The following is a 12,143-nucleotide window of genomic DNA, read 5'->3' on the forward strand; positions in this document are numbered from 1 at the left end:
TCATCGCCCCTGTCTAAATACATGTCATACGTACGCTTAGGGTTTTCGAAACGTGTGTCTCAAAACGTACATAACTGGTAATTAAAGACCTGGAGATTCTGCTGCTTATGGGCTCACATATTCCTGATAGACTTTTCTAATGAGATATGTATAGATAAAGGCGAGGGGACGGTAGAAGTCTTCTTCAACGTCAGCATATCTTGCTGTCTACTGACCTTCATAGATATCACGGCTAAAGCTCATACAAACGTTATAGACCGTCACACTGCAACCCGATTCGGGGGGAGTTCCCCTGGGACATCTCTTTGAGCCCTTTTTATTAATCGGTATATCCCTGGTACAGACAGTTTTTTTTTCAGATTATCCAGGGTGAGACTGCCATTGGAATTAAACGTTCACAGATAAATTCTGACTGTGGGTAGAAAAACTGTTTAAATCATTTTCCAAGCCAGGCCAAGTAACCCTGTTGTGTTTTTGTAGACATATGGGTAAATCCACTACACAACTGTTCCATGTGTCAGAAACAGAGCGAATAAAGAGGTCGATTGGTTTACTATGTAGAAGATGTTTTAAAGAATAAATTCAGTAGAAAGTGTATACAGAACTGTTTATTCATTTATTCTGCGTTCAGTAAATCTATTTTTCTGAATCCAAATCAATGTATTTGCACCATTGTGACTTGACTTACGCAAGGGCTATTCAGAAGATGTGTACCCTGACTGACTGAAAAGCAGTGTAATTGTATTTTAATGGTACATGTGTAGTTTTTCCCATTGTTTATGTAGAATTGCTAATGCAACAAATAATAAGGAGGCAATTACTTTCCATAAACCTTCACGACTTGTTTGCCAGTCGATATTCTTCTTGGAATTATATATGAATCACTGGATTACATATCTTATTATCAGGCAACCTGGTGTTTGCTTTTCGAAAATTCGCTTTGTTCTGTCTCCAGCACTACAATCATCGCTACACATTAGTGACACTACGACTGAAGCTGTCTCACATGCATTACCCAACACATTAGTGACACACCAGCTGAAGCTGCCCCACATGCATCACATAACATCAGTGCCACAACGACTTAAGCTATCCCACATGCATCACCCAACACATTAGCGACTCTACGACTAAAGCTGCTCCACACACATCACCCAACACATTAATGACACTACGACTGAAGCTGTCCCCATTTTCATCACGTTAGTGACACTATGGCTGACTATGTCTCACATTCATCACCCATCACATTAGTGACACTATGGCTGATTATGTTCCTCATTCATCACTCAACAGATAAGTGACACTACAACTGAAGCCCTCCCACATACCCCATTCATCACATTGGTGACACTGAGACTGAAGGCGCCCCACATGCATCGCCCAAGACATTAGTGACATTACCGCTAAAGCTGTCCCCATGCACCACCCAAGACATTATTGACACTACGGCTGAAGATATTCCACATGCCAAAACAAAACACATTAGTGACATTACCGCTGAAGCTGTCCCACATGCACCACACAATAGATTAGTGACGTTAGTTTTGTAACGTTGTCATGAAACGCTCATAACCTGTGTCTTCTTCGACGTCCCCACGCGTTCGACACGATCGCGATGTTAGGTTGTATTTGTTACCTATGTGTTGCAAAATTTAATGACTGTGTTTAGTGTAACATCGCAATTTATTGTGTGTGTGTGATTGAGTGAGTGAGTGTGTGTGTGTGTGTATGTGTCTGTGTCTGTGTGGGTGGGTGCATAGACATTTGTTGTAGAAGCCACAACACCCAAGGTTTCCACATTAGTAATAAAATATTGTTCTTAGAAGTAGACCGTACAATTCCGACTTGTGCGTTTGTGTGTCCCTTAAACGTTGCATTCAGCAAACAATTCACTAAACAATCGAGTCACTGACGTCATAAGGAACGACGACAGATAGTGATGATACCAGGTGTTCGCGAAATGATGAACTTGTCCAGCTGTACGTGTTGGATACAAAGACAACGCAGAATTTACAAATGCACGAGTCATAACTGAAGCATCATTTCTTAAGCGTCTCTCACATGTTGAAAGCTGATACCTTTTTGACATTTTGAATGTTGTCACCTAGATCGAACAACTTTGTATGAGTCGTATATCTCTGTATGAAATCTTATCTTGGACAGCAAGGTCTAATGTTCTTCAAGAGTTGTTAAATTCAAACACTGACTGGAATGGAAGTTCGAAAGGAAGGAAAAGTTGACAATTGAAAAGTTGACAATATCAATTTTGAAGTACAGCCAAGTGGAGGGTTTTTTTTCGGTTTCTTTTCTGATTCTTGTGCAAAGATATAAATATGGGCTCAGGTACTTTCAAGAGTAAATGGGTTGTTCAGAGGAAGGAAACTAATTAAGTCCTGGATGGTTATTGAACCATATTAGATAATCGTTATAGAAATCAACATAAACAATACACAGTTTAGCAAAATCAAAATGCACTTATGACAGTACAAACGTCATTAGAGATCTCCTTATCATCTGTAAACAATAAATGCTACTGGAAACTTGAGTGTGTGCATCCATATTTATTAAGGATCCTGACGAAGAGGCAAGGAATAGCCCAGAAACGTCGTGAACGCAATAAAGAGGTTCACTTCCATAACATTTTGTCGTATATTAGAATACCGACTGCTAAATGCCTCTCAACGACTTTATATTAAGGAGCATTTAAAAGTCACATTGAAGAATTGCACTTACCTGTTTTAAAGAAAAGCAGAAAAGGTATAAAGACGAAACGAAAACAGCGTCCATCCTCTCCCATTTTATATAAATCACTTGAGAGATCTTCAGTTTCAAGAATCATGCGCACTAACTGATCGATGTAAGACGGACATTACCCAGTGTATTGAGTACCCACTGAAGTATTTGCCCAGCAAAATCATTTAAAAGCTTTGCGAATTCACGGCATCTATGGTTCAAAGAAAGATCGATCCGAATGCACGAGGGATCCTCGCAATAGAACTATGCGCTGTGCATCAAAGCTTTGGGGGTGACATCGAGATTTATGAGAACGGAGATATTTCCATATCCTAAACAATTCCTTATCCTAATTCCTTTACGAACTATGAGCATGTATTTACCTGGTGTCAGTTTACGATGTATATTGTAAGTTGGGGACACTGCCATTTGTGACAAAATCATATCCGATGAATTTCCCAATTTCGACATATTTACTACATTTTGCCATGTTGACACTGAGTTTCCAAGTTTTCAGTGAATATCAGTTTTCAAGTTAACAGTTCACCAGTGTTTTCCATGTGTTTCTGATGAGAGACACCGCTGAGGCAGGATACGCACACCTTTTGACATACACCGTCTCCGTCTTATGATTGTGACCAATGTTCAGGCGACCCTTCCAACTACATCTCACTGTTAAAGAACATGTTACTACGTGTCTCTACGGGTAACCCCAAGGCATAGACACGAAGAACTTGATCGACAACATCGTAGATCGTCAGCAAGGAGATGTAAGGTATATATCCTGAGCTATGTATGTCGGTAAGTCCCCAAAGTGTTTAGTAACCTTCCAGATGCCATTTAGATAACAACCTCATTTCATATTACAGTGTTATCTCATTTGAACGTCACCTGTGACAAATTTAATCTGACTATTTTTCTATAACATATATCTGGTAATGTAATTACGATTCGCTTGGGGGTGAATTGACAAGTTTGCAATATTTCTTTTCAGGTCATCCAGTTTTATTGGTCAACGGAGACGTGCCATAAGGAGTGTGTGCTGTGATGGTATATCCTTCACAACACTAGCATACAAGAGCACAGACATGAAAAATGTACTGAGAAAATCCCTAAATAAATTCTTTTGTATGACAAAAGAAAAAACGGACTCGATTTTATATGACGTTTATAAACTATATAAATATAAATTAACGGGACAAAGAAACGATACCAAGTCGAAATCACTGATATTACTAAACAACAAACCGCCATTGTGAAAAAGGAAACTTTAAGTATTTTAATGACAAGAATATGGTAGTAACAATGGTGATTTGTCGTTTTATAATACCAGTGATTTCGACTTTGCATCGTTTATTTTTGCCCGATAACTTATTGTGTACGGAACGTACGGATGATAAATTGCATTTGCATATTGTAACTTGTACCCAAAACGCACATTTTGACTTTGATGAAATTTCATAGGATAAAAATGACATGATTTGCTCTCTTGTAAATTCATCTATTTTGAACGATTTAACAAAAGGTGTCCACAATAGTTATAGCATTCGTAGCATTCAGTCTTGAAATTATAAATTTTGATTTGTCTTTTATAACCGATCACTTTACTCATATTTACGACACCTTGCACGTGCATAACGTGGATATGCTGCTTGCACTTTCATAGGGTTTATATATATTTTTTGACGCTTACAAACACAGTTTAGGATGCGTTAACAAGCAATACACAACAACCACGGCGTGAGTAACGGGATTCAAACATAGGAATTGTCTTAGTGACGATTGCTGTCGAAATATATTGAGATGAATTGCTTTCTTTCTCTCTTTTTCTGAAGAGGGTACACGATCTCATGCATCTCCGAACACACCCGACAAACTCCAGTAAGTTACCCGAGTGTGCAGTCACACGAGATGTACAGTGAGTGAGTTAAAATGTATAGTCACATCGACAATATGTCTGCCATATTGTGGCTTAAAATGTTACAAATTAACAATAAATTAAAAACTGACAACGAAGGACAGTAACATAACTTGATTATCACAGGAAAGTGTAACTAGCGAGTAATCTTTAAAATTAGATTCGCCTGCTATCTTGAACAATACAATAAGAAAACGGACTGGAGATGACAGCAACTGAACGAGTGAGTGAGTATACTTTTGTGGAAAAATGTGTCTAATGGATGACCACTTGCGAGTGTTCTGACCAGTGTGAAATATAAACAGCCGTAAAGACAGATAAATGGTTTGCTCCTTGGCTCTGTTAGTTAAAATGATACTGTTTGCCGATTAAGTCCGAATATCGTTATTAATGTCACCATTAGCAGGTTAAAGATGGCGGGACGTAGTTATATCTATGATATTTCAAATTAATTCCCATATAATTTCATGAAATTTGTCTAAAACTTTGTTAATTTTCTCCATGTTACAACATGTCTCCGTATACCAGTTAGACCATAACGCCTTAGGCACTGATCTTATACTCATCACCAAAAGAAGCGCAATTCCAGGAATCCGAACAATATATTTCCTTGATCAAATGCAAACTCATATTGAAAAAAGTATAATTTTCATGAATTCTGAGTTGCGTTGTTATTGCTTGTCAATATATTATGTAGTTATCTACCTGTAAAATGTCATATTCAATAAATGGTACAAGGATAGAAATCGCCGTGATGTTAGATTATTTATGTGCGAATTAGTACTTTTGGCCTGCATGATCTACAGTTTTTGAGGATCTGATAGTTTTGGAAAATGTATATAATGACTATATCTATGCATGTATGTTTGATCCATGCCTTTTTGATATAACTGTTTCATGTATACAATTTGATTTCCCGTTGGGACAAGTGCACTACAGGAAGTACGCTTCATTAACATAACCACTGTTTATTGTTAATTAGTTGTAAGAGTTTTATTATTATAATCAATAACGAGTTGCATTCAGTGTAACTCACTGATCCCATTAGGCACCCGTGGCGAGCCACCTCCTCGTGGTGGGTGCTGGAGCTCGCGAACACCCCCGTTGTGGACCCGGGGGTATATTTGGTCCACCAACCTGTTAGCCGTGGGTTGCGACCCTGTGTCGGTGGAGGAGGGGATCCTGGTGGTTGAGGGCAATAGGGGCCTGGAACCGTGTTCCTATTGCCTAACACACCACTTTGACCCAGACTTCACCTAGACGGGTGGTAGAATGGGCCCGGTTCTATCAATCGGCTGGTCATGCCAAGCCCTGTTCATAGCTCACTTTTTGCACACTCAACATATTGGGTATTGGTTCTTCTGATTATCAATTTCAATATACAAATCTTTGTTACATTTAATTGCCTAGCGTCTAATGCCAGAGGGCGGTGGCTCATGGGCCAATCTGGTGGTATGGACCTCTAAATTCTGAGTTTCTGAGGACTTATGTCATGGGCCGAACCAGCCTGGCATTTGATCTTTTAGATTTCTTAGCTATTTATGTCCTTATTTCTGGAGTATAACATCCCTGTAACCCTGGTGTTGCAGTCTGGTTTCCGCTGCAGGATCGTCCATGTTGACACTCGATGGCAGGTGGAGAGCAGGGCTGTCGAATAATATTCTAATACCATGGCTCAAAATATGCATTCTGGTTCATCAAAGACGTACAAGCGGAGACATCTTTCTTCGTCATCCGATGAGGAGGTATCCCCTTTAGTGAATGATTCTTGGCCAAGGTTTTTGGTTATTGCAACTGATGATGGGAGTCCACTTAATATAAACCCTTTTGCTGTTTCCAAGGGCATCCAGGGTGTCTGCGGAGAGGTAAAGAATGTCACTCGCCTCAGAAATGGTTCCCTCTTGGTAGAATGTATACGACGACAACAATCTGTCAATCTGCTGGGCTTGCAGCATTTTGTTAACAAACAGGTTGTTGTCTCCGTTCACAAGACACTGAATACTTGTAGAGGCATTGTTAGAGACAGGTCTCATTGTTTGTCAGACATGTCGGAAGAAGAAATTGTGGCCGAGTTGAAAGACCAAGGTGTTAAGGTGTTACTTCTGTGAAGCGTTTCATCAGGAAACAGGATTCAAATGTGGTCAAAACGAACACCTACCTTTTCACTTTTTGTATGACAGTACTCCCTAAATCCGTTAAAGCAGGATACGGAGTGGAAGTCTATGTACCGAATCCACTCCGGTGTTACAAATGCCAAAAGTTTGGACACGGTGCAAGATCTTGCACAGGCCAGTCTGTATGCTCACGTTGCAGTGGACCTCATGAGAGTACTGATTGCGCTGATACCATCAAGTGCGCCAACTGCAGTGGTGAACATCTGGCTTCGTCTAAATCTTGCCCAAAGTTTGAATATGAAAGCCAAGTTCTAAAACTCAAATACACAAATAACATCTCTTATTTTGAGGCAAAGAAATTAGTAAATAATCCATCTAAATCTTCTACTGGGCAAACATATTCAGCTACAGTTTCTTCGTCTGCTCCAACATCTGGTAAGAAATCAGTTTCAACATCCTGTCAGACTTTAATATCTTGGGTGAATGCAACTCAGATAACCTTGGATGACAATCCTCCAATATCACATGAGTCTCAACGCTCCTCATCGTCCCAGACAGAATCTCAGCCAGAAGCCATGAATTCAACACAGGCGACAAAAGGCGTTGATCATATTTCTAGCAAAGAAAAGAAATAAATGAGGAAAAGACCAGAGCTCTTCAACATTTCGAAGAGTCACCATCAGTGACGGTTCAAAATCAGTTTGAAGCGCTTGACATGGAGATCACTCCTTCACAAACAGGGTGCAGGAGTGGCGCTACCAAACACGCACGGTCTCCAGTTGAACCTCCCTAGATATTTTTATGACATTAGTACAATGGAATTGCAGAGGCCTTAGGAACAATTTTAACGACCTACAATTATTATCACAAGATTATACACCATCGGCGTTTAGTTTACAAGAGACTTATCTGAAAAGTACTGATAAATTTGAATTGCGCCAGTATAATTCATTTCATTCATTCTCACCTGAAGGTGATAAAGCCACTGGTGGTGCTTCTATTCTTGTGAGGTATGATGTAATCCATAGCTCAGTTCCCCTTAAAAGTAACCTTCAGGCTGTTGCGGTCCGGCTTACTTTGCAGATAACCTTTACGCTTTGTTCTTTGTATATCTCTCCTTCTTCACCTCTTCAGCAGTCCGATCTTCAGCATCTATTCGACCAGCTTCCTAAACCATGCATAATCATGGGTGATCTTAATGCCCATAACCGTTTGTGGGGAAGTGCCGATACCAACAATAAAGGAAAAATTCTTGAAGATTTCATTGCAAATAATAATTTGTGCATATTTAATGATGGATCTGTCACATATTTACACCCTGGTTTTGGAACCTATTCTGCACTCGATCTGTCGCTCACAGATGCAAACATATATACCGAATTCGAATGGTCAGTCCACGACGATCTTTGTGGAAGTGACCATTTTCCCACAATACTTTCAGCTATAAATCCGAATGATGAACCCCCTGCAACAAGGTGGAATTTTGATAAAGCTAACTGGCCATTATTCCAGCCTGTGTGCTGACAACTTACAATGTGACTCTTTTCTCAATGCCCCAGATCCAATTCAGTTGTTCTCTGAAAAACTGAAGAATATCGCCGATGAAACTATTCCTAAGGCTTCTGCTAAACCACATATTCGTAAACCATGGTTTACTGATGATTGCAAACAAGCTAGAAAGTGTAAGAAAAAGGCAGAGAAATACTTTCGCCGCCATCCTACTGTTCACAATTTTAATCATTTGAAAGTAAATAATGCTAAGGCTCGACGTACTTTTAAACGTCAGTCTTGGAAACGTCAGTCTTGGAAGACCTTTGTATCAAAGATTAATTCACGTACACCAATGACAAATGTGTGGAATATGATACAGAGAATCAAGGGCAAAGGTAGAACTATTAGTGTTCATCATCTTAATGATGGACCAAATGTATTAACTGATAAACTTGCCATTGCAAACAAGTTGGGTAAAACTTTAGCTGCACATTCGTCTTCATCCAATTATAATCCAACGTTTCAGAAATATAAAAATCATCAAGAAAAGCAAAAACTGAACTTTCAGTCTGATAATGGCGAAGACTATAACGAAGTATTTTCACTACACGAGCTGAATACTGCTTTAGCGCAGGCTCATGATACCGCAACAGGCGCTGATAATATCCACTACCAGCTCCTGAAACATTTACCCACTTTATGTCTTGAAACACTTGTGAACATTTTTGATCATATTTGGACAACAGGGCACTTTCCTCCTTCGTGGCGTCATGCCATTGTTGTACCAATACCTAAGCCTGGTCGTGATCATACAGATCCATCGAACTATAGACCTATTTCACTAACTAGCTGCGTTTGCAAGACCATGGAACGCATGGTCAATAATAGATTAGTATGGTTTCTTGAATCTAATAACCTTGTTACTAACATCCAATGTGGTTTTCGCAAAAATAGAAGCACTACTGACCATTGGTTCGACTAGAATCGTTTGTTAAAAATTCCATAGTCAATAACCAACATGCTGTTTCAATATTTTTTGACCTGGAGAAAGCATATGATACCACATGGAAACATGGTATTCTAAGACATTTACATGAATTTGGTTTGAGAGGCCGTTTGCCACATTTTATATCCCAGTTTTTAACAGACAGACAATTTCAAGTTCGTGTTGGATCAACCTTGTCTGACTATTATAATCAGGATCAGGGGGTTCCTCAAGGCAGTATTTTGTCTGTTACTTTATTCAGTATAAAAATAAATAGTCTCTCAAAAGTTTTAAATGACTCAATAGATGGCTCATTGTTTGTGGATGATTTTAACGTTTCATGTCGTGGTAAAAATATGCATACAATTGAGAAACAATTACAGATGTGTTTACATAAAATTCATAAATGGTCACTTTAGAATGGCTTTAAATTTTGACAAATAAAGACCAAGTGTATACATTTCTGTCGGAAAAAAAACCTAAAGCTATTAGATTCTGTCCACCACCAAGGCCTGAGGCTTTGTCTTGGGTCTTTCAGAACATCTCCCATTGACAGTCTCCATGTTGAGGCCGATGAGCCATCTTTAAAACTTCGCCGTATCAAATTGTCTTTACAATATATCACAAAGTTATTTTCTAATGAATCCAATCCTGCACATAACTGCATTTTTAATCCTCTTTATGAGGATTTGTATAATAAAAAATCTTCACTTGTTCCACCTCTTGGGATAAGAATCCAACAATTCATTTCTGCCGCCGGCATTCAGCTGGAGAATATTTCTCCTTCCCGTCTTTTTTCTTCTCCTCTTTGGCAACTAGTGAGGCCACAAGTTGACCTAACACTAACAAAGTTTAAAAAATCAGAAACTAATGACTTACAATATAAGCAAGAATATAGTCAATTAAAACATAACTATAGCAATTATAAATCCTTATTTACAGATGGGTCCAAGGACGGTGGCGCAGTAGCTTGTGCCACTGTCACTGGATCCAGAAGAATGTCTACTAGAATACCAGATAACAGCTCTATATTTACTGCAGAGGCAAACGCCATATTAACAGCTCTTAAATATATTGAAAGACACTCTAAATATAAACAATATATCATATTTTCCCTTTCGTGTCTTCAGGCTATTAAGAATATGTCATGTAAACATCCACTTTTAATAGAAATTATAGAATTGTATAATGATCTTGCTACTGGCCAATACGACATCGTATTTTGTTGGTTACCAAGCCACGTAGGCATTTCTGGTAACGCAATGGCTGATCTTGCTGTTAAGGCAGCACTCAACAAGTCTGTTACACCACTTCTGATTCCATACTCTGATTATACAGCTACAATTAGATCGTATATCCGTGATCTGATGCAAAAGAAGTGGGACACCCAAGTGGATGTAAATAAATTACATGCAATAAAACCTTATATTGGGTATACCCACTTGGGTTGTCAGTCCAGATTTGAAGAGGTCATTTTGCGGCGATGTCGTATTGGCTATACGAGATATACTCATGAATACCTATTGAAAGGTGAAGATTCTCCGTTCTGCATCCCTTGTGATGAAAGAATCACAGTCAAGCATATTCTGCTTGACTGTGTTGAGTATTCCATCACAGGGATCAGTATTTTAATTCTCAAACTATGAAGGAACCTTTTAGCAATGTTAGTCCTCGTTTAATTATTGCATTTTTAAAGGAATTAGATTTGTTGAATGAATCATAAATAGATAAATATTTTATGATTGGAAGATTAAAACAGTAATTCAAATCGTTAGTGGCTGTACCCTCAAAGTGGGTTGAAGCACTGTCAAATAATTGTCCTCCTGAGAGGGTACTTAAGTCCAAAAACATTTGATGTATATTTAATTTTTCCAGATTTTTTTAATCGTAGAATAAGTGTTCTTTTACTGTATGGCTAGATTTGTCTAAATTGCTAACAGCTGAAGGGATGTTGTAAATCCAACTAGGGTCCATGCAGGAAGCAAATGTACTGTAAGTCCCCATGGTCCTTAGTATGGTGATCTACCTTCAGTTGTTGGCAACCTATAGCCCATTCTTATATTGTTTTGTCTTCTGTGGATACATTGTTTTAGATCTCATCACTAGTTTTACATTATATTCTGTGATATTCTAGTTAGTTTTACTGTCCATCGTTGACAGGTTTTTACACCGTGTGTGTTATTAATTCATTTGTATTTCTGTAATTAAATCGTTCTCGTCACGATATGGCTGCAATATTGCCGATGTGACGTTAGATACAAACTCACTCACTCATTGATCCCATTAATGTTTTCATTTGACAGAGTTTACTGTCTTATTTCACCAACCCTAAGTACCGGCGTGCGTCACAACGTAATATTATTGAACCACGGCCTCTGTCAAGTACCTTCCACTGTCTTCGCATAATAAACATCTTCACATGTCACATAATATGTCACATGTACGCCTACACGTTTTGCTGAAGCTCACACTCAAACTCACAATTTAGAAGTCTCGATACTGATTGGCAGATTATATCATGTCATATGATAGAATTCGGAACAAATATGATCCAGTTGTCGGTTTAGACTCGCGGCATTGATAGTTCATGGTAACGTCCCTTAGCTACGCCGGGATCTGATGATCACACAGTCCTTCACTGAATCATATCGGTATTTATGGGTTTCATCTAAGTTGGACTCGTCAAAGACCTGGTCACTTTGGACTCGCCGCCAACTTAAATCCAGTATATCTCTTACAAACTGCCAAAGTTCAGTTCGATGTCAGACCAACCTTATCCACTATTTAGCCAGTCTAAAGTAACACAACTTAATGTTCCACCGACAGTTCATTTCTACTACAATCTTGCCATATTGATATTCTGTGATGACGGACTTTGTCATTAATGTTACAATCGGAA

The sequence above is a fragment of the Haliotis asinina genome, chromosome 14, assembly GCF_037392515.1.
Source record: "Haliotis asinina isolate JCU_RB_2024 chromosome 14, JCU_Hal_asi_v2, whole genome shotgun sequence".
NCBI lineage: Eukaryota > Metazoa > Mollusca > Gastropoda > Lepetellida > Haliotidae > Haliotis > Haliotis asinina.